Here is a 25506-nt window from a genome sequence, read left to right as displayed (position 1 = left end):
TTTTTAAAAAAATATTTTGAACGGTTGTGTTGAATTCAACTCATGTATAGTCGATCAGCTGTTTTACATTATTTAGTTTACTTACCTAATGTGTCTCATCCAATTATATCTGTTTCATAAATAAATAAATAAGTGTCAAGTTTAAGAACATGTTCACCCTTTATAAAATCACTGTAATACACTACGGATTAGCTTTAATAAAAGAAAGCAGACACAGATGTTCAATTAATAGTTTGATGTATTAATATTAATGCTTGCTCAGAGTTTGTTTCAGACCTTACAGTTGCCAAGCAACAAAGTCACTCACCACATTAATATATCATGTTTGGTCATGGGTGTGCGTGCATTCAACGACTATGAACACAGCCCATTCAATCAAATGCTGTACATTTCCACATTTAAGGTTTTTCCACACTGAGCGCGATGCGATGAAGCAAGGCGAATCACAGACGAATGGTGCTTTCACACTGAGCGCAAACCGATTCTTCGTCTTCTGCACGCTTTATTGTTATAAAAATACCTTGAGCTGCATACAAAACACATACAGAAAATGTATCGTTATAATCAAATTATATGCATATTATACTATTTGCTTTCATATGTCGTGTAGAAAAATGTTTCACTCAATTTTTTTTAAACGGTTGAAAATTTCTCTCTGTTCAGACACCAACGACAACAACATCTCGATATCCATATTATTTGTATGTTGGCTGAAGGTCCTCTACTTGGGTGTTTTTACGCTCGGGTTCATTATAGTCTTCTGAGCTTTTAGCGCCACCGCATCAACCTTTTGGGTAACAGCAGCTGCTCTGGTCACGTGATCCTAGCTCAAATCTTATTGGACAGCCCGTGTTTTCGCTTTGCGAAACTGAAAAGATTCTTCTGACTGGTTTGAAAAAAAACATTCGCATTTTCGGTGCGCAAATGTTCGTGGTATATGTTGAAGCATCCATAGGAATCTTTTGTTTTATTCCAGTGCGTCATCACGTCCGATATTCACTTTGCTTTTTCGCGCTCAGTGTGGAAAGGCCTTTAGATGATAAACATAACAAGTTATTTTGTTTCTGATCTTCTAAAAGTTTGATTCTCAATAGGCCTACCTGCTTCCGTCTACACAACATTTTCTCAAAGTCTGAGTGTACACAAACCTAAATTCATATACTTCATCTCCATATTACCATAAATTACACCGTTATCGCTGAGGGTGATGGAGGTTTGGAAGTTTATGGATTGCGATTCATTGAAAAAAGCTCCACGAACAGGCATGAATTGACTATTTTGTCTGAGCATGTTCAGACGACTGTTTATACACTCCATTTTATCGCTCTCGTCTCTGTTGTATCTCCGTCCCCTCTTCTTTTTTCCCTCCTCTTCCTGCTGCTGCTGAAATAATTAGTCGCTGAAGTCCCTCTGAAGATGCTAATTAGCTAATTATTCAGTTCAGTAGAGTGGTCTGAGGTGCAGCGGGAGGGATATGAGATTCGGCGGAGGTCTACGGCGTCGGCGCTCGCAGTGATATCGCACGTTAACAGACATGTCATGTTTCTGAACGGTGTGGACTCCTCAGCGAGTTCAGGGAAAGCAATTAGAGTATCTACAGAAGAACACTTGCACGCGCTGTTAGCACATACGACTCTGGCGTGAGACTTATCCCGGGAGAGCCGGGGCTGGAGAGAAAGCGGCTGTGCCACGGGATGAAGGACTGCTGATGTCAGAGGAATGAGCGGAGCTGCGGCTATATCAGGCTGACGCAGCGGGAGACGCAGCACGAAGCATTTAAGTTTGAGAGTGCTTTGAGCTTTATACATAGAGGGATTCCACTTCCCCTTCGGCGTGCAGCCCGTGTCCAAACAACGCTGCGAGCGCTGGGTAATTTAAGAAAATTGACTGCCTGTTAAAGATATTACATTATTGGTAGTGCTGTCAAACGATTAATCGCATGCAAAATAAACGTTTTTTTTGTGTACAAAATATATATGAGTGTACTGTTTATATTTATTATGTGTATATATAAGCACACATGCATGTATATATTTAAGGGAAAAAGTGTTTGTATATTAAAAATATTTATATATAAATATATATTTATAATGTAAATATTTTCAAAATATATACTGTATGTGTGTGTATTTATATACACATAATAAATATACAACATTACACGCACATTGAGTATGTAAACAAAAACTTTTATTTTGGATGCGATTAAATGTGTTTGATGGCACTAATCATTTATTTCATTCCTAAATAAAGAAATTTAGCTGTTCTTCACTTGAATATTTGCAGGTCTTTTTGGTAATGTTTGCCGCCTCTCACAAAATCAACAAATGAAAATGTCAAGTCATTACAAATGATTTTGTTCATCGTAAATTTTTACGTTTCAGTGGTATAACACACGTGAACTGTAGACACATGGAATTGTTGCATTGCATAATGATTTTGACTCCAAAACCCCTTTTTATCAAAACCCAAGACATTATTTGGAGGCCTTTCTATCCTTGCAGGCTAATTTTATGCCTCGTAGAAATAGGAGAGTATGAAACTGAGGAGAAAAACAACCCAGTTTTATTCAGAGGGCCAAAATGAAATGAAATTTTTCATTATTTCGTGCAGTTGCTGATATTTATAGCGCAAACATATAATGGACTGCAATACATTGAAATGTTACTCAAAAGCCAGATTAATCATATTTGATACGTTTTAAATTTATTTTTTATTGAAACATTTGCTGCAGTCCAGTAGGTGTTCATCTTAAAAATTTTGCTAATAATACTGAAGTTATTCTCATATATAGTTTATACAATTCAGATCTCACTGCAAAAAGACACCGTATCACAACCTGAATGGTGACATTTTTTAAATTATACTAAAATTAGTGCTGTATATATATATATATATATATATATATATATATATATATATATATATATATATATTTAAAAAAAAAATTAATCGCACATTTTTTCTGAAATGAATTGCAATTTTATATTGCAATAATTTAACCTAAATTAATGCAGAAATGACATAAAGATAGAATATTTTTAATATTTGTTTAATGGAATTTTTTTAAGACTGAAGGTGAGTATCACTGATTTTTAAAACTTAGAATTTTGCATATCAAATATGATACAGTGGGCTTTATAGGGTTAAAAAAAAGATAGATTCATTGCATGTGTTACTGTATATAATAAGTTACTAATTAGACCATGCTTGAAAATATAGCTAGCATGATTAGATCAAAACAAGCTAAATTTGTAATGCCTTTGATAGAAATATGTCATTAGCAATAAGTTAAAAACCACACATTCCAAAAATTAGTAGTAAACGTACAGTATATTTAATGCAACCATTGTTGTGCAAGCTGTGCATGGATTTTTTCTTTTTAAATGTCATCTTGGCAAACACTTTGGAGGTTTCAGTCTTTCCCTGTTCGATTAGATCCTGCAAAAACTTTAATAGAAAATACCAAGTTTCCAATAACTGTAACTACAGTATTTGATTTGAGACCATGCCCTTTTGAAAGCATTCTTTCTGTGGTAATACCATGGTACTTTGATGTACATCATGACACTGAATGATAAAGAATGTGTTTGAATGGAACTGCTGATTGAGTAGCATAGTACTGTTCAAAAACACAGTATTGTAGATTTGTGTTTGTGTGGTTTTGTAGGGCCATTCATTTTAAATGAGCAGTTCATTGGAATGGGTGGGGAGGAATTCAAGATAGTGTTGACACTAACATAAGCATAACAATACCTGTGTCTGGAATTTCCCTGCGGTACATGTGTCTTCGGTTTCACTTTGTTAGAGAAATGTGCCTTGTGTCATAATAAACGTTGGACTGGACTGGTTCAACATTTCCCAGAATGCAACACTGCTGTTTTTAGTTTTCTCCACAGTAAAGTAACATACTGTGTCCTTTTGGTGAGAGAGATGAGACAAGCTCATAATTGGTCTGCACCATGTCCCGATGCCATTTCTCCATCTTATTTCCAATCACATATACTACCAATCCAAAGTTTGGAGTCGGTAAAAAGTTGTGTTTTTGAAAAAAGTCTCTTATGTTCACCAAGGCTGCATTTATTTGATCAGAAATACAGTAAAAATATTAATATTGTGAAAACAGTAATATTGTGAAATATTATTACAATTTAAATGAACTTTTTTTGTTGAATATATTTAGAAATTTAATTTATTTCTATGTTGGTTTTCAGAATCATTACTCTAGTCTTCAGTGTCACATGATCCTTTATCTCTCTTTTTTTTTTTTGATTCTTTGAACAGAAAATTCAAACAAACAGCATTTATTTAAAATAGAAATCTTTTGTAACCTTACTGATCTATTTAATGCATCCCTGTTAAATAAAAATACTTGTTTCATTCAGGAAAAGAAAACGTCTTATTAATATTTGAAAATTCAATAAAATAATAAATAATTATGTCATAGTTGCTGTAATGTAACACCAGTATAACCTTCCAGCCCTTCTTTCCACGGTCTCCATTAATAACTAGAGTGTGTGTGCTAAAGCCACATGACCTGTGTAACATCCTTCAGAGCGGCTGATTGAGCAGGTCTGACAGCTTCCATATCTGAAACGAAGGGTCCTGCCTTCTCCATCCATCACTCCATCAGCACGCCTGTCCACGCGGCCGTCTGCTGTCATGACCTCTAATGCATCTTTTCATCAAACACTCATTGCCCATGTTCTAGACTTCTGTTGTGCTTTTCCTCATTTCACCTCCTGTGCTGTCGTACCTCACCGTGTCTCTCACACTGCAGTACTCATGACTCATAGTGGAGTTTTATCTGTGTTTTTATTCTGGAGGGGAAATGAAAACACTCAGCTTTATCTGCGCTGTAAAGCAGGTTTGTATCGCTGATGTATTCTTCTGCAAGGCAAAATCTTACTTTAAAGTCCAAAAAATGACACTTTCTTAATGCATTTTTTGCTTTTGTGAGCTTGTTTCATTGGAAAATGTTACATTATTTAGGTATAAAGGAATTTTGAACAGTGTTTCATGCTACGTACACGTTCATGAGCAATGCAGCCCTCTAAAGACCGGGGTTCAAACTATTTTATTTTATTAGATTTTTTGTTTTGACATGCATCCATATGAATTATCCAAAAAAATTAAAAACATTCTTAGGGAGAGACTTCCATTGGTTTGTTTGTTTGTTTGTTTTTTTATTATTATTATTATTGTAAGCAGATTGGAATGCAAAAAAAAAAAGAATGAAACGTTCAGAGTAAGATCAGTGATGTAATAGATATCATGCTGAATTTAGTAGTAATAATATTTTTATTATGATTATTTTAATGGCTTTGCAATATAAGCCAGTGTTATTTGATAATACGATTTTGATGTTATGTATATTTTAGTTTTTGTTAATATTTTACGTTTTTTATGTTTTCTGTTTTATTAAAATGTAGTTAAATATTTAATGATTTAATTTGTCTTTTTTTATTTTCTACTGTATATATTTTTTTAAATTAATTTTCAGGTTATTTAGTTTGTTATTTTAATACATAGACCATAACTAAACAAAAATGTTGCCTTGGCAAGTTCACACACACACACACACACACACACACACACACACATATATATATATATATATATACAGTACAGGTCAAAAGTTTGGAAACATTACTATTTTTAATGTTTTTGAAAGAAGTCTCTACTGCTCATCAAGCCTGCATTTATTTGATCAAAAATACAGAAAAAACAGTAATATTGTGAAATATTATTACAACTTAAAATAATAGTTTTCTATTTGAATATACTTTAAAAAAAATAATTTATTCCTGTGATGCACGGCTGAATTTTCAGCATCATTACTCCAGCCTTCAGTGTCACATGTAACATCCAGTCTATCACATGATCATTTACAAATCATTCTAATATTCTGATTTATTATGAGTGTTGGAAACAGTTCTGCTGTCTAATATATTTGATGAATAAAAGGTTAAAAAGAACTGCATTTATTCAAAAAAAAAAAAGAATTCTAATAATATATATTCTAATAATATATTTTATTTACTATCACTTTTTATCAATTTTTTACACATCCTTGCTGAATAAAAGTATTGATTTTATTTAAAAAAAAGAAAGAAAAAAAATTACTGACCCCAAATTACTGACCAGTAGTGTATATTGTTATTACAAAATATTTATATTTTAAAAACAAAGCTTCTTTTTTTTTTTTTTTTTACTTTTTATTCATCAAAGTATCCTGAAAAAATATTAAGCAGCAGAACTGTTTCCAACTTTGATAATGAATCATCATATTAGAATGATTTCTAAAGGATCATGTGATAATGATCCTAAAAATTCAGCTTTGCATCACAGAAATAAATGATAATTTAAAGTATAATAAATTTAAAAACAATTATTTTAAATTGTAATAATATATCACAATATTACATTTGTTTTCTGTATTTTTGATCAAATAAATGCAGGCTTGATGAGCAGAAGAAACTTCTTTCAAAAACATTAAAAATAGTAATGTTTCCAAACTTTTGGTCTGTACTGTATATAAATAACATTTTTATTTCTGCTACTTATTTTTATTTTATTTCAAGTAATGACCATTTTTATTTGTTTGTTTATTTGTTTGTTTATTCATTTATTTTGGTGGTTTTAAGTTTGGTTAATGATAATAACTGATGACTAAATATGTATGAATATATATTAATTTTCTACTAAACACACATGTACAGTTACACTTCCTACTTCATCTATTAAGACCTCGTCCAAAAGACCCTGTGAAATTTGATGACATTTTGAAATGGGGATTTGGGGTGGAATAATGACTTGTGGTTTTTGTTACATAGCTAATAGCATTTAGTTTTCAGGTCACAGTTTGACACAACATGTTTTGTTAGTGATGTGGTATTTTTAATATTTATAATTTAGCAGAAGACATTGTACAGCTCTGAATAGACCCCTAACAAGGAGATGATTTCTTAAATAGTTTGTCTGGAAGAGGAGGACAGACATTTTTAAAATGCGTAACAGCTGCTTTTGTTAACTTTTTGGATTACATTAGCATATAGATGAAATGTATAAACTAAAATCCTCAAAACCTCCACGTCGTCTGTAATTCAATCATCTGTTGTTCCTCAATAAATGTAAGCCAGTTGCCATCAGTGTAAAGCCAGCGCCAACCTGTGGTTAAAACTTCAAACTGCATGCACTCAATTCAATCAGGACCTTGTATTTTGTTGTTGAGTCATGAACAAAGGTTATGTTTTATCTTGCGGATTCTCAATCTGTTAAATACTCTCTTCAACAATCTCTTGTTTGAGATAGTTCAGTCTACAAGACCCAAAGTAGATAGAAGTCCATCAAATCCCTCTATAAAACTTGTCCTACTGGTTTTACAGCCCATTAATTTTACATCCCAATCTTCATTTCAACGCAGTCGAGCTTTCGCCGTGTGGCTGTAGGAGATTTTCTGCTCCATTAGATTTCTGACTCTGACTTATTCTTCTGTGTTCACTCCCTCTATAAATCCGCGTTTTTATTCGAAGTAGTTTCCATCATTGATTCTTGATGGTGTCTGAAGTGCTTTCCTCATTACAATGCTTTTCTCATCACTTGTCTCATTCAGGCCAATATAACCGAAATGCATGATAATACCAGTGGGCAACGGGGAGTCCCCCTCGTCCTGTTGTGGGTAAATTGGAATAGGGCACTAAAACACCTGGATGTGTTGAGATAATGATAATGGTTCTGACATTTCCGGGAGTTGAGAGTTTCGACTGGGGATATGAGAGAGGGAGATGGCGAGGTGATTATGGGCCAATCAGCAGAGAGCTGCTAGAGAAAAGATCCTTTTAGTATTCATAAGAAAAACTATCGCGCAGACATCTAAAACGCATTCATATATTCATAGCACTCCTACTCAGGTTTTAATCTGAAGTACAGTCACAGACAAAACAACGCTAAAAAGCACCCATTTTGTAGTGCCATAATGCATGAATATGGTAATCGTTCAGTACCATGGTACTGCCGCAATACTTTTTGTAAGGCTTTAAAAGAGGACAGGCATACTACTGCAACCAGTTATTTACAAAAGTCTCTACATTCTCTTAAAGTTTCCTGTCAGTACCAAAAAGAGTTTAACAGCCTGATACGAAGCGAGGACATTTTTAAAGGGACAGTTTACCCACAAATGAACATTCTATCATCATTTAGCCTACTCATATTGTTCCAAACTTTTTCCGTTTCTGTTAAGCACAAAAAGTGAAATTTTGAAGAAAATCCTTGCTGCTCTTTTTTTTTTTTTTTCTATAGTGAACCCCAATGAGTGTTTGTTTTCTATTAATTAATATAATATTACCTTCCATAAGTTTGGGGTACATAATTTTTTTTTAAAGAAATTTATACTTCTATTCAGCACGTACACATGAAATTGTTTAAAAGTGACAGGAAAGACATTTATAATGTTATGAAAGATTTCTATTTTAAATAAATGCTTCCACAGAGATGTAAAGCAGCACATCTGTTTTTAACATTGATAATAAGAAAAGTTTCTCAAGCAGGAAATTTGCATATTAGAATTATTTCTTAAGGATCGTGTGATACTGAAGATTGGAGTAATGATACGGATAATTCAGCTTTGCTTCACAGGAATAAATTACATTGTTAAACTGTAATAATATTTCACAATATTACTGTTTTTATTGTATCTTATAAATGTAGCCTATATGAGAATAAGAGATTTCTTAAAATTATTTAAAAAAAATCCCAACCCCATTTTTTTAACTGTAGTGAGTAATTAATAAATTAACCATAACCATATAGCCAAACTAAGAACCTTACACAGCAAAAATGGTTCTTAAGGAAGGTCAAAAATTCAAGAACCATGAGTTTTGTATGTAACTAACTGCTTTTCCTTTTATCTTCCTCAGTACGTTGAAACTATCAGCAGTAAACAGAGTGAGCTGGATAGCTTCATTGCAGAGGGCTACAAAACAGCACTTTCAGAGGAACGTAGGAGATACTGTCCTGGTGGACCGCCAATGCGCCGTGGCCAAGAACAGCAGCGCGTACCATGGCAAGGTGAGACCCAGATGCTTTTTCCTTTGCTGTACAAGATAGACAGCATCACCACCGATGTACTTTCACAGTCTCTCCTGTAATATGGCTGAAGACAGCAGCAGTTGCCATGGCAATCCCCAAAGATCAACCCTCGCAACCATCTCTGTTGGGCACAGTTTTTTTGGGCTTATTGCAAAGATGAGATTTATTCTCCCCTGCAATTGTCTGTGTTCCAGGAGTGCCTGTGAAGTAATGCACGTCGTTTCTGACATATCAATTATCCGTAATAACGGAGCCACTTCCCCATGGTAAAACCACATCACTGTAACTCCAGTCTGCATGCAGAGCAGTTATTAACATCAGCAGGTGTTCCCAACCCATATGCAATATGCTTAAATGCACCTTTTTACATCTCTATGTATACTTGTGTGTGCTGAAGGGATGTTTGCACGTGGCTATTTTCTGTAATATGTTATTGTCTAACTTGCTCGGACTAAACCGTAAACCCTGATCCTGGACTAGACGTGTGGTGATGTCTTCTGGGAATTTAGTTGAGGCTGTGGGGAGGGGCAGAGAGAAGCCCTTCATTTTCAAGAACATCCTGTCCAGTAGCTAATCAGTACGGAGGCGTGTGTGGGAAGAGTTCAGAAAGGGCGCACTGAAGAGGGAGAGAGAGCGAGTGTGGTAGAATCAGGAGCCGTGAGTGTGTTGTGTGCGTGAGTCACCAGGAGTGGGCGGTAGGACGGAGACGAAGGCCCCTCACCCACACTGCAGTGTGCTGTACTGCTGTACTGTAAGTGGTCCGAGATGTGAGAGACCTACAGTATTTGCAGTTGCTCAGAATCACCAACAATCAATTGCTATGAATAGGAGTAAGGAGAATTATATGTTAAAATGATTGATTGTGCTATGTTAAAAAAATCTAAAGCAAAAGACAGAGGTCAAGTAGCTGAGGATCAGATAGACGGATCCCTGCAGGGTTAGGGCTTTTTCAAAACCCCTAACCCTGCAAGGTTTGTGCTATGCATAACAATAAAACCTCAGATCATGCAATAAGGATGTGTGCTATTACTTTTGTTATCAGTTGATGTCAGTTTTATCAGTCTTAATTTTCGTATGGATAATACAAAGGCAAAAAATCTCATTGACTTGCATTGTTGAAGGGACCCAAACCATATCCAGAGACCACAGTATCATAGATACTTTTGGTGAGGCTTAATTCATTAATAAGCAATTAGTTGACAGTCAGAACAGCAATTAATTGACAGTCACCCTATCAGCACACCATAATCCACTCAGTCAGAACACCCTAATTACACACCAAAAACCACTCACAACACCCTGACAACACACCGAAAGCCAGTCAGAACACCCTAACAACACACCGAAAACCACTCACAACACCCTGACAACACACCGAAAACCAGTCAGAACACCCTAACAACACACCAAAAACCACTCACAACACCCTGACAACACACCGAAAACTATTCAGGACATCCTAACAATACACCAAAAACCACTCACAACACCCTGACAACACACCGAAAGCCAGTCAGAACACCCTAACAACACACCGAAAACCACTCACAACACCCTGACAACACACCGAAAACCAGTCAGAACACCCTGACAACACACCAAAAACCACTCACAACACCCTGACAACACACCGAAAACCACTCACAGCACCCTGACAACACACCAAAAACCACTCACAACACCCTGACAACACACCGAAAACCACTCACAGCACCCTGACAACACACCAAAAACCACTCACAACACCCTGACAACACACCGAAAACTATTAAGAACATCCTAACAACACACCAAAAACCACTCACCAACACCCTGACAACACACCGAAAACTATTAAGAACATCCTAACAACACACCAAAACCACACTCACAACACCCTGACAACACACCGAAAACTATTAAGAACATCCTAACAACACACCAAAAACCACTCACAACACCCTGACAACACACCGAAAACTATTCAGGACATCCTAACAATACACCAAAAACCACTCACAACACCCTGGACAACACACCGAAAACTATTCAGGACATCCTAACAACACACCGAAAACCAGTCAGAACACCCTGACAACACACCGAAAACTATTAAGAACATCCTAACAACACACCAAAAACCACTCACAACACCCTGACAACACACCGAAAACTATTAAGAACATCCTAACAACACACCAAAAACCACTCACAACACCCTGACAACACACCGAAAACTATTAAGAACATCCTAACAACACACCAAAAACCACTCACAACACCCTGACAACACACCGAAAACTATTCAGGACATCCTAACAACACACCAAAAACCACTCACAACACCCTGACAACACACCGAAAACTATTCAGGACATCCTAACAACACACCGAAAACCAGTCAGAACACCCTGACAACACACCGAAAACTATTAAGAACATCCTAACAACACACCGAAAACCACACACAACACCCTGACAACACACCAAAAACCAGTCAGAACACCCTAAGAACTCACCAAAAACCACTCACAACACACCGAAAACCGGAACACCCTGACAAAACACCAAAATCCACACAGAACACCCTGACAATGCACTGAAAACCACTCACAACACCATAACAATACACTTGCAGCAACCTAAGGGCCAGATCAGACAAAACACATTTTTTTGCAGTGAGAAGCGCCTTTTTTATTGTTTTCTGTTGGCAGTAAGCATTTTGCGTGCTGTTTATGTGCCCTGGGCGCCTCGAGTTTTTGGAGGAGCACTCTGAATGCCTGGAGTTGAAAAAAAAAAAAAAAAAAAAAAAAAGCAACTGAGCGGAAAGGCACCTGACATCATTCACGTTTTTTTTTTTTTTTTTTTTCATTGTCCAATCTAAGGAATGGAGAAGCGGACCTTCTGTTGCGGTGACGAAAGTTTACCATAGCTTAGAAAGTCCGGAGACTACAATGACCGAGCAGAAACTTTTGGTGTTTGTCGCAGGTTACCCGGAGCTGTGTTTTTTTAAGGTTTTTGCCAAATATGACCATTTACTTAACAGCCTAAACCAAAGATTTTAGAGCGCTCACACTATAATCCTTTGATTAGACTGACAGGACAGCTGATTTGGTGGTTGCCTAGCAACATAAAAAACTGCAGCACACTGCTCTTTTTTTTTTTTTAAAAGTCACCAAATAAAAAAGGCATTGTTGTGCGCCTCAGTTGGTCTGATCAGGGCCTAAAACAACTTTGCTATCACTAAAACCCAGTCAGAACACCCTTACAACCACCCAGAACCATCCAAGCTGTACGCTGTAAACCACTTAAAATACCCTAGCAACAGATTAAAACATCTAGAACACCCTAGCAACAAATTCAAAACACCTTAGCAACTCACTAAAAAAACACTCAGAACATTTTAACTACACACTATAAACCACTTAGAATACCCTAGCAACAACCCAGAATAACAACCTACTGAGAACCACTCATACTGAACAAACCCTATTGAAACACCTTGGCAACCACTCAGATTGTGTTCTGAAAGTGTAAAAATCTAGTCACGATTTTGAAGTATTAACAATAATGGTAGTAACTCTGGTGTCTTGGCAGAAACTACAGTTACCATGGTAATTTTTTTAATGAGCAAGTTTAGTGGTGTAAAATGCACAGGACATCTGGCATATCTCTCTCTCTCTCTCTCTCTCTCTCTCTCTCTCTCTCTCTCTCTCTCTCTCTCTCTCTCTCCCCCCCCCCATTCACTCACTCAGATACATTTTAGCACACCATTTATGGTCAAACATTTCTAATGCCATCCTAAACGATCTGTGGTGCTTTTTCCTTGTTTGTAGGGTAAGGACTTGTTAACCCAGAAGATCCCAGTGTGGCAGCAGGCCTGTTCAGACCCCAACAAGCTGCCCGACAGGGCCATGCTGCTCGCCCAGCAGATGAGCTCTGGATCTGGCACCCTCCTCTCCAGCCCTCTGCACTCCTCCAAGGGCAACCTGGTCATCTCAGATCCCATTCCTGGAGCACAACCGCTGCCTGTGCCCCCCGAACTAGCTGCCTTCATGGGCCATCAGGGGGTTAGTAGGGAACATTGCCTTCTGTTTTACAAGGATTTATTGTTGATCAGAATATACAAAACAGCATTTCAAGCATCTCATGTCTTAATGTGAAAAAGTAAACGTTCATTTGCATACCGCAGTTTTAGCTGAGCGTAGGATGATTCAACCTCTTTAAATCTCATTTCTGCAGGCAGTGCTTGAGTTGAGTGGCCCCTCGCTAGAGCAGAACGCTCACACAATGTTAATACAATAACTGAGCCTCCACAGTCATAATGCACTCTCTCTATTGGCACTGCTGCTGGAGTGATACTCGTATATCTCAGAGCTTGTTTAGAAGTCTAGCCTCGTCTGCTGGTTTAAAGGGGTCATGACATGAATTTTTTTTATTATTTTAGTATGTTCCCTGAGGTTCAGTTAATAAGGTTTTTGCACACGTCAACCCTCAATCTGGCCCTCTGTTCAAAAGATCTGTTTTTAAGGGCTTCTCCCTTAAAGGAATAGTTCACCCAAAACTGAAAATTTGTCGAAAATTGCTCACCTTCAGCTCATCCAAAATGTAGATGATGTTGAATCAGATTTGGAGAAATTTAGCAGTAATATCACTTGCTCACCAATGGATGCTCTGCAGTGAATGGGTGCCGTCAGAATAGGAGTCCAAACAGCTGATAAAAACATCACAATAATCCTAAAGTCCAATCCAAAATCCAACAAGAGTCCAATCCATCAGTTAACATCTTGTGAAATGGAAAGCTGCGTGTTTGTAAGAAACAAATCCATCATTAAGACATTCAAACTGTGGATGTACTTTTTCACTGGAGAAAGCAATATGGATTATGAACTTGTATTTTATGTGACACTTTAAAGATAAAATGCCTTAATGATGAATTTGTTAATTACAAACGTAGTTTTTCACTTCACAAGCCATTAGTTGATATTCTGACTGGTTGTTGTGTGGATTACTTGTGGATTACTGTGATGTTTTTATCAGCTGTTTGGATAATTGTTCTGTGTTTTTATATTCTGTTTGGAGTGTCCATTGGTGAGCAAGTGATGTAATGCTAAATTTAACCAAATCAATTCTGATGAAGAAACAAACTCATCGACACCTTGGATGGCCTGAGAGTGAGTACCAAATTATTCTTCTGTCAAAGTGGATGTTCTTCTACTCTTCCATTTGTCCTGTTGTCAGGAGTAGCTCAATCGCATACACTATGTCAGTAACTGAAAGAAAATTCCCAGGCAAAAAAAATCCAGACTTTTGTGTGTGCCTGGCATCGCTTACATGATCTATATGCTTGCAGCGGCTAATGGGTCCTGATGGCATGTCCCTGGTGAATGGCACAACGGGGGTCCATGGAGACGACTACTGGTCGGAGGGCGGGGTCTCTCAGGGAAGACCACCCTCTCCACAGAATCAGACTCAAACGCAGAGCCAGCCCCAGAGACAGGTCAGCGACGTCTATTCCAACACCCTGCCCGTCCGCAGGCCCCAGCCCGCTAAAAATAAGACCACTGTGGGTAAGAGAAACCAACCCTTCTGCATATTACCTTTGGGCAGATGGGGGCTTTTTGATCTTCTGGGCTTTTGTTTTTCATTCCCAGAACAGGGTTATTATCGCTAGCTAAATTAAAAACTAAAACCATGGGAATTTTTTTTTAACTTAAAATAAATGTTAAATAAAATATTTACGAAGTAATTTTTTTTATTATTATTTTAGTTAGTTGCCAAGGCAATCTTTTTCATTTAGTTGAAGTTGAAATACTAATATTACTAAAACCAAAATATAAATTGATAAAAAAAAAACTACAGTATATAGATAATATAGAGACAATATAGAGTTTAAAAATAAGTTAAAAGAAAAAAATAATAAAAGTGACAAAAACGCAGTCAAAATTACTGCAACTTAAAATGTTAAATGAAAATTTGGATTGCTAAAATATGTTCAAAATTCTTGACAGCCTATCTTAATACCTCATGGGACCTGTAAATTGTATAAATAAATTAAGAATTTAATTTAGTTACTTCAGTGTAAACGAGAGTTTTATTTATTTATTTACACCCTTATTATTATTATTATTGTTTGAATCTTCTCTAGGAGAGACACGGACTCTGCCCAGGTCAAGTTCCATGGCGGCCGGTCTGGAGAAGAACGGACGTTCTCGTGTACAGGCCATTTTCTCCCACGCCGCTGGAGACAACAGCACCCTTTTGAGCTTCACTGAGGGCGACATCATCACCCTGCTGGTGCCAGAGGCTCGGGACGGCTGGCACTATGGGGAGAATGAGAAAAACAAGATGTAAGCATTCAATAATGTATGCATTAACAACAGAACTTAACGGGAGAAAAATCGATTTATCAATGCAAAATATTTTGAAAATCAGAGGAAAACGAATAAATACTGAACGTCTTTTATGAATCCAGGCCATTGCTAGGATTTCTGGGTTCTTTGTCCTGTCCATTTCAGATTATTCTCCTGTGATTAAAAACTCTAGAAATCTCCCATGTGTCTCCTCTAGAGTTTCAGAGAGATCTCAAACTGTGTTGATATTTGCTAGTCACATTTATTATTATGACCTCAATATGAACATATCTCACCAAATTCTTGCATTCTATATATGTTAATTTTAGTTTAATATAAATGTAGTTCTGTACTCTTACTATATATGAACAATTATATTTTTTTTTCTTTTGATTTCTCCTGAGAAAAAAAAAATTGAAACTAAACTCATTTTTGATGGAAACAAGCTGATAACCCCATTGAGTCCTACACTACACTACCCATAATCCTAGAGAAACTGCCTACTTGGATCAGTCACTGTTTCCATGGAAATGAGAACCGTACCAAAAGAGCTTAGCAGCGCCTGCCAGCTCCCATGAGACATATTTCCCTACACCCTCTAACTACTTATATATTTGCATACATTTAAATATTTTCCAATAAACAAAGACTTACAGTATAGTTAATATGTGCACAGTGAGTCCTCTCCAGACAGCAATTTCAGCAGAGATAAATTTGTTTACAGGAGTGTTTTACTCAGGAGAGTAGTCTGAGAGGAATGATACTCTGTTTGCTCCTCATTTAATCTAATTTCTATTTAAAAGAGTATTTCTAAATAAACTGAGATATTAAACTTATGTGTGTTCTTCACACTGAGTTTTAACCATTGTCATGGATGTGGAGTTTCTAAAGAAAAGCTTTTTCATTTCAGGCGTGGCTGGTTTCCTTTTTCCTACACTCGAGTGCTGCCTGACAGTGACAGCGAGAAGTTAAGAGTCAAGTGAGTACCCTGAAACACTCTTTACGCCTGGCATTAACATGCATTTTCAATGATTGGATCACAAACGGATCATTCGTGGACAGATTTTGACCACATCTGATGAAGGTGAAAATGCAAATGCATTTTAGTTATCAGCCATGCAGGAATATATGATGAGGTTATACTGAAAATTATCATATACATCACTTTGCCTAAGTTTGGGCCGCAGGTTCTGGGCTTTTCTTTTTCTTCTCTGGTGATTTGAAAGACAACAGATATTGTGTTCATGCGCTTTGATTAAATCACTTGATTTAATCAGCAGTATCTGATTATTAATCAAATTATTATGCTGGATTATGGTTGGAATGCTCCTTTCTTTTCTTCCCATTTCTTCACTTCTAACATCCTTTATTGAGGAATAAAATAACATAAAGGAAACACATGAAATGACTTAAACATGTAGTTAACACAACCGATTCAGTTAACACAACCTCAATGTAAAACACAAATGTTCAAAATTTTGTGGTCTGTAAGATTTTTTAATGGTTTTAAAAAGGCTACATTTATTTGGTCAAAAATACAGTAAAGCATTGTGAAATATTACAATTTAAAATGTTTTCGGTCACATGATCCTTTCAGAAATCATTCTAATATGCTGATTTGTTGCTCAGAAAACATTTCTTATTATTATCAGTGTTGAAAGGAGTTCTGCAGCTTAATATTATGTGCAATTATTAATTTATTTTTCAGGATTCTTTCATAAATAGAAAGTTCAAAAGAGCAGCATTTAATTGAAATATAACTATTAACAAATTAATGTAATGATCAATTTAATGCATCATTGATGAATTATTATTATTTTTTTTTTAATCTTACAGACAGATCACAGCTTTTGATCAGTAGTGGGTGGAAGTAGATATTTGCATTTGCGTCTCTATCTGATCACACTGGAGATGCATTGGAATAAATTCAATACAATGGAAAAACTAGCCAGATACAAAACACGTTAATGGCAGGTGTAAAGATGACTGATTAACTGACCTTCATCCTGTAGTCTTCACCATGGGAAGAGCAGCAGCACAGGAAACCTGCTGGAGAGAGAGGACATGTCCTTGCCCATGCCTGACTATGGTCTGACTGCCCGACTGTTGGCACAGAGCCTAACACAGACTCGACCACGTCCCTACAGCATGGCAGGCTTCGCACAGGTACACACTCACACACATATTAGCATTAGACAGGAATCTCTCACTAATGTCTCCTTTCTTGGGATTTTTTTCTCTTTCAACTGCTCAAAGCTTAATCTATGCGTCAGCTCTTCTTTAATCTGCTCTGTAAAGATTACTGCATGGGGGTTTCTTTTAACATGCATGATTTTCGTATTAAATGGATAGTTCACCCTAAAATGAAACTTCTGTTATCATTTACTCATGTTCATGTAGTTTCAAACGCATAGGACTTTCTTCTGTGGAACGCAAAAGCTGTTTTGGGAAGCTTCACTTTTTCACTACAGTGAAAGCTTGTTGCCCAGAGGCAAAAAAAAATAAAAATGCATAATAAAAATATTTATTCACTATAGATTCTAGCTGAAATGAGCATTGGTGGCAGTAAAACAACTTTTATTCCCTTTTCCACAAATTGTGATTACAGGGGCAGATTATTGATAAATATAGACTTATTGTGCAGTTCCTTGCTCAATGCTATGACCTTAAAATACTTTTACTATAGTTCATGATTTGTAAACTAATACATTTTGATGTTTGCATCACATAACCAGCTCCATATGTATGGCTTTTCTGACATGGTAAACTTACTTAGCTTGCCTGGTACATCAGTGCACTTGCCATGTGGATAGTTTTGGTATGAGTACAGTGATACCAGAGTCACAATAAGAGTCAAAAGCCTTGCAGAAGCAAGATAAAATGACAAGGTTACTCCAGCAAATGTGTTTTTCCGCCCATGTTTGCTTTTTGTTAAAGGGTTAGTTCACCCAAAAATGAAAATTAGCCTGTTTTACTCACCCTTAAAGCATCCTTGGTGTATATGGCTTTCTTCTTTCAGACGAATCCAATCTGACTAATGTAAAAACTTGTCCTGGCCCTTCCAAGCCTTACAATGGGGTAAGCGGGTGCTTTTTGTCAACAGTCCAGAAGAAGTAAAAAAAAGAGTGCGTATCCTGCTCTGGGGGGGGGGGGGGTGAATAAAGGCCTTCTGTAGTGAATCCATGCATTTTTGTAAGATAAATATCCATATTTCTAGCATAATAAACACTTTTTTTTTAACTCCAATGACTGTTGTATGTGGAAGCCATTCTGGTGGTTGACCTAAGATGTCAGCGTTGCGTGATTGGTCACGAACGCGAAGAGAGAACAAAACAAAATGCCAGTCACGAATTAGAAGCACAAAACGAGGATTTGTAAAGAAAAATGTTGAAGGATTTCGATATAAGCCAAGAGGAGACTGGTCTTCCTTTGCTAAAGTAAGGAAACGTTGTTTCCTTCTCAGAGGCGCACGCATGATGCCTACATCCTACGTCATCCGCCGGAATGGCTTCCACGTACAACAGTCAGCGGAATTAAGAAAAAAGTGTGTATTATGCTTGAAATATGGATATTTATCTTACAAAAATGCATGTATTCGCTACAGAAGGCCTTTATTCACCCCTGGAGCCATGTGAAGCATGTTTTATTATGGATGCATGCTCTTTATTTCACGTCTTCTGGACTGTTGACAAAAAGCAACCGCATACCTCATTGTAAGGCTTGGAGGGGCCAGGACAATTTTTAATAACTTCCGATTGGATTTGTCTGAAAGAAGAAAGTCATATACACCTAGGATACTTTGAGGGTGAGTAAAACAGGCTTATTTTCATTTTTGGGTGAAATAACCCTTTAAAAGTATCAGTTAGGTTTAGAGTAGGTGGTACATTATTTTCCAAACGAGACCGAGCATAAACTCATTGTGTATTTAATTTCCCAATTGCCATGATATGTACAACAACCAAGTAAAAGCATTGCCAGATTCAAATACAACTGAATGCGCTTGGCATCACTCACTGGACATTTTAATATGAAATTTATGCAGTAGGTGCAAGAAGCAACATAGTATCATTTTGCAGAAATGCGTTGATTTCTACCTGGATTGGATTTTTAAATGATATTTGAGTAAAGAGGCAGTAAAGTGTACAGCCCACTTTTATGGTGCTCTTTGTTCATTTTAAAAGCATATCAGCCCCTGATTACATTTCGTTTTCACTGTAGGAAAATAGAATTGAAACATTGCAAACATTATTCCATTTGGAGCGATATGAGAGTGAGTAAATGATGACAGGGTTAGTGTTTTGTGTGAACTGTCCCTTTAATACACTGCGTTGGTGCACCCTTGAATATTTTCCCTCTTAAGCTGGAAATAAGCTTCTAAGCCGCACTGAAATGTTGTTTTTACAAATTCCAGCCAGCCCTAGAGGATTATGACAGTCAGTTTGCCACAAGGTAAGATCGGCTCTTAATAAACAGAAATGACAACACTTAATAATGAATCAGTTTTATAAATTTATCCCAAAATGCCAAAACTGTACTGCTAATTATACCTCTGTTAGTGAATAGTAGTTAATATCTGTGTTTTTTCCCTTTCTTAGCTCTTGCTTGCTTATGCTAACTGTGCAATATAGTGCTGATATTTGTTGGGAGACCAACCCTGTTTTATCAGAGAATTGTAAATGGTTTGACAAGAGAAGGTTGTGTGTCTGTCTGTTTTTGTGAGTGGAGCGAATGAGCTGTTGGATTGTGAGATGCATCGTTGTTGACCACACTGTAAGCTCATTGTGTGTGTGATCCATTAAGGTCAGGATCAGAGCTGCTCATAGTCTGTGTACCCTGAACTCATTGTCTCTAGAAGCCTCTAGTTGAGATTCAGTTCACTTACAATATTGTTTCAGGTTCAGCACATTTGAAATTATATGGAGAGCAGACAATAGCTTCATATCAACCCGTCAGTCTATAAAAACTGTGTACAGTAATGCACTTACAATGAAAATGTGTTCATTACAAGGATTTAAATGTAGAATTTAAATGTAGAAATGTGATGCTTGTATGTTTTTTTTGTGCATTTCTTTTATGATGTTGATTTATATTCCTGTTTTTACTGTATTTTCGCTTAAATAAATGCAGCCCTGGTGAGCATATGAAACCTTTTAAAAACATTTTAAAAATCATTACAGACCCCAAATTTTTAAACAGCAGTGTATTACTATAACTTTGCATCGACAAGATTATTACGAGATTGTATCACGTAATTGTTTCTATATTTTTGTGAAAGTATGTGTGAACTGTAATGTCCTGCCTCGTAAATGTCAGTTGTAAGTGCATTACTGTGAACCTGATTAAGGAACAACTCAAATGATTTATATTGTAGATTGTAAATTGTATTCAAGCCGGATTATTTCTAGATAACTTTAAGATACATCTTGACCTGACCTTTCACCAATTTTGATCCTTTGTCTTTTCAATTTGATCGTTGTCAATTGAAAAGGGCACTTTAATGTCTCATGGCACATTAAGTAGCTGTGTAGTTTGATGTTAGACAGGATGAGGAATAAGCCCCCTTACAGCCTTCACTCCTGCCCATTTGTGGCTGTCTTGTCTTTTCTTCGTTTCTCTCTGAATGTGTCCGACCTGGCAAGCTTCCTTCTCTCTTTGTTCCACAGTTCCGATGGCAAATTGATTTCGACAGTGTGAACACAGACAGACTATCAGACACAGATCCGGATAGCACAGGGGCCACGCCCCTACTTCCCTTAGCCCCTCCCCTTTTAAGCTCTGCCTCCACACACACCTCCTCCAATGGAAGGGGCCAGTCTCATCCCTCCTTTCTGTCCTCTCTTCCTCCCTGCGTCTTGCCGGGGCGATAGTGACGGTCGCGTGTGGTGGGTCGGGGGGGAACTCTGAGAAGAACGACCGGAACGCAGTCCAACTGCTCGTCTCGCTGCTTTACAGACTCTGATTCGCCTGTAGTGACGCCGCTATGACATCGCTGTGGACTCCAAAGAGACTGCTTACCACTTCCCATCTTTCATGCATGAGCACAAGTTTTGCTATGTGGTTGTTTTTTTTCAAATGACATCCTCATGTAAAAGTGCCAAAAGAAAAGCTAATTTGGTCTTTTGGAGCAGCCCTCCTCATTCCGAAGCTCTTGCTGAGTGTTTTTCTAAGCAGATGTAATGGGAGCCTCATGCCAAATGAGGAATGTTTTTTTGTTTTTTTATTCTTCTTTGTGATTTAGTTGTGCAGAGTGTACTCTCTCTCTGTGTGTGTGTTTTTGAAGAGCATTTGCATTTTGTGAATCCCTCATGTATTACCTGGTGCTCCTCTGGTCCAGAGGCTGTGTCGCTTTGTGCCGCTACAAGCTTAGATTTTCCTCCGATTCACTCACGAAATTGGAATGATTGGAAGGAAAATTGCAATTTTCCCTCATTAAACAAGTGCCAAATGAGAGTGGACCTATAAAACTGGAGTGAAGGTTGCATGAGCTTCAAAATCCTCGGGTGGGACTGTGCTGTTCGCTCAGACCGGCACGTGTCTGCTCACCCTACATGCATGAAAGAAAAGTGCTCTGAGCAGAAACCTTTTCCAAAAGAAAATATCCCGTTATCCTGTCTCAGACGCCTGGAAGTATGGGATCAGAATAGTATCAAAAATAATATTTTAACAGTATGATTCACAAATGTGTGACCTAATTCAAAAAATTGGTTTCTCAAATATTCCTTTTAACGGTGTTCACAAATTTTTAAACTCATGATCTGATGGATAACTTTGAATGTATTCTTTTCTGGGAGGTTTTGAGTGAAAATACATTTTGCCAAAATTACCAAAATTCACTTTTTGGTAAAATAGTAATTGAGAGGTTTTTATTCAAAAATATATTTTGCCAAAAATAACTTTTTGGTAAAATAGTGATTGAGAGGTTTTTATTAAGAAATACATTTTGCCAAAAATGCCATAACCCAATTTTTGGTAAAATAGTGATTGAGAGAGGTTTTGATCCAAACATGCCAAAAATCGAATTTTTGGTAAATAGTGGTAAATATCATTCAAAATTACATTTAGCCAAAAATACCATAATCCAATTTTTGGTAAAATAGTGATTGAGAGAGGGTTTTGATCCAAAAAAACATTTTGCCAAAAAGACCAAAATTCACTTTTTGGTAAATCAGTTATTGAAAGGTTTTTATTCAAAAATACATTTTGCCAAAAATACCCAAATTAACTTTTTGGTAAAATAGTGATTGAGAGAGGTTTTGATCCAAAAATACATTTTGCCAAAAAATACCAAAATTCACTTTTGGTAAAATAATGATTGAAATGGCAACATTTATTTTGAATTTATTTTTTATTTATTATTATTATTATTATTATTTTATCAAGTACAGCCTCTTCAGTCAATCAAGTGAGAGTTGGAGATCAATGCATTGGACAACACTGAAATGAAATGCAATGTGAAATGGCCTTAGGCACCATTCACTTAAAAATGACTCACCCTCACGTTGTTCAGAATCCTTTGCTTTGGTTTGTCTTTGAAACACACATTAAGATAATTTCAATGAATCCTGAGAGGTTTCTGTCCTTCCAGGTCACAAAAAAAAACCAAAGTCTAATGGGTTTGAACAACATGAAGGTGAGTAAACGATGACAGAATTTTCATTTTTGAGTGAACTATCTCTTTAAATTATGCCTTTGTGAATATATGAATTTTATTTTGTAACTATCAATCAGGTTACACATTTATGTATCATATCATGTGAATATATTAATTTTAGCCTATTCTGAGCCCATACAGAAGTGCCATCAGCCCATGTCTCTAAAACATTCCCGTTGTAGTATGTTTCCATGCAGTTTTAGGATGTTGACTGACAGATCCTCTGGAGCTGTGGTGTGGTCCTCGTTGTGTTGATGTTCTTTTGTTTCTTCTTCTTTCTTTTTTTTCTTGCAAAATAGACAAACTAGGAAAAATGCACAAGAAATCAGTGTAACATTCACAATATGCATGCTGAGGAGGAACATAGTGAACATTGACCTTGAATGTATGGTGACTTTTTACGAAAGGAATAAATAAATATCTATATATTAATAAAACATTTGTTCAAATGAGCTTCTGATGATTTTTAACTTTGTCATTTTGAATTTATGAGTATTTGCATTGAGCTTCAATGGGTGTTGCACAGCTTACTCAGCAGAAAAGACCTTTATTGCGATCACATTTTATGATGTTATTTACTGATGTATTATTTTATAAAATCTAAACATTTAAAATAAACCATATATATAATGGCCCCAAATTGATCATGCTATATATATATTATATATATATATATATATATATATATATATATATATATATATATATATATATATATATACATATATATATATATATATATATATATATTAGGGCTGTCAATGATTTAATCACGTTTAATCACATCCAAAATAAAAGGTTTGTTTACATAATATATGTATGTGTACAGGGTATATTTATTATGTATATATAAATACACACACACATAAATTATATATTTAGAAAATATTTACATGTATATACATTTATATATTTATATTCGTATATATTTTATATTATATATAAATATATATTAATATATAAACATAACATTCTTCTTAAATATATACATGCATGTGTGTGTATTTATATATACATAATAAATATACACAGTATACACACACATTTTATGTAAACAAAACTTTTTATTTTGGATGTGATAATCGTGATTAATCATTTGACAGCCCTATATATATATATATATATATATATATATATATATATATGGCAAGATCAATTTGGGGCCATTTAATGATTAATATTATTCAGTTTTTTTGGCTTTTTCACTTGCACCCACATACCAACAAGACATGCTCAGCTGGGTCGTCCACAAATAAAAGGTCTTCTTTTGAGACCAACTATTAACCAGCCTTACACGAACCTGAAGAGCACACAGTTCTAATCTAGCATTACGTTTGTGTACTTGTGCATCCTGACGTCATGTCTGTATGAAATTGTGACCGTGTGTGTTTTTCTGTGTCTGTGCTTGCCTGCCTGCCTTTTTTCTTCTTCTTATCTTCTAAGATCTGATCTATTTGAGATGTATAAGACATGTCAGTTTTTTATAAGCATGCATCTTGTATAAAGAACTGTGAAGGTTTTTGATATTGAAATGTGCTCTTCAAGAGTTCATTGTTTTCCATACACATCTCTTTACTAATTGGACCTTCTAACCAAACTGCTATGGGCAGACCTTTCATTTTGCACTATATTTTGAACCCATGTCATTTCTAGAAGTGCGTTATTGACTCATCTACAAACATGAGACTGTGAGGTCATCCATGAGCAGTCCAAAAAAAAAAAGCGCCATGTCACAGAGCAAGTAACCTATTGTATGGCCATTATACGCAACACTAACAGTCATGTGAATGCGGTGGAAATGTAGCCATGCATAGCCTCGGTCTGAGCTGAGCTCTCAGGTACAAACCCCTGGACTCTGTTTACTTTCCAGTTTGGGTCCTGAATTGTCCCGGTTCTGAGTGTTGCAGGACCTCCGTAAGTCACCTGTCTCCATCGCTGCTCACCCAAACCAGTCATGCCCTTTCTTTTAATTTTGGTTTAGTTTTCGACTCTCATTCGCTGTGCGGCTTAAACAGGCAGTAGGGCTTCACAACTGTTTCGTCTCATGCCGTCACCTGCCTCTCTGGTTGGTCCTTGGCTTTGGTATCGGAATCGGAACAACTCTACAGCCAGAGAGGTCATAGGTTGCCAGGAAATGGTGTTGGCGCTGGAGGTAACCCCGAATCTAACTCTTGCATGCATCTATCAATGCTGACAGAAGTAACTATGTCTTGTTCCATTTGCATGCCTGCTCCAAACACCCTTCATAGACTCTTCTCCAGATACCTGTTCATAAGTATATGTCAAATGAATCACCGTATGCCTTTCAGCAGTACCTTTCTTCTGTATCCCAAATCAAAGTGCAGTAGACTTTAAGCTGTTTATGTGTCATAGAGTTCAGTGGATCACTAGCGTGGGCCATGTAGTGGGCGTACTGACCGTGTTTGTTCTCCA

General features: G+C 36.5%; 1 pseudogene; it reads left to right on the top strand.

Moving 5' to 3' along the window:
* LOC109093734 overlaps nucleotides 1–25506 on the top strand; it is an 82954-nt pseudogene that overhangs the window by 56030 nt on the left and 1418 nt on the right.

The sequence above is a fragment of the Cyprinus carpio genome, chromosome B3 (assembly GCF_018340385.1).
Source record: "Cyprinus carpio isolate SPL01 chromosome B3, ASM1834038v1, whole genome shotgun sequence".
Classification (NCBI taxonomy): domain Eukaryota; kingdom Metazoa; phylum Chordata; class Actinopteri; order Cypriniformes; family Cyprinidae; genus Cyprinus; species Cyprinus carpio.
Note: the sequence above shows the minus strand (reverse complement) of the source record. Positions and strands in the feature narration are given on the sequence as shown.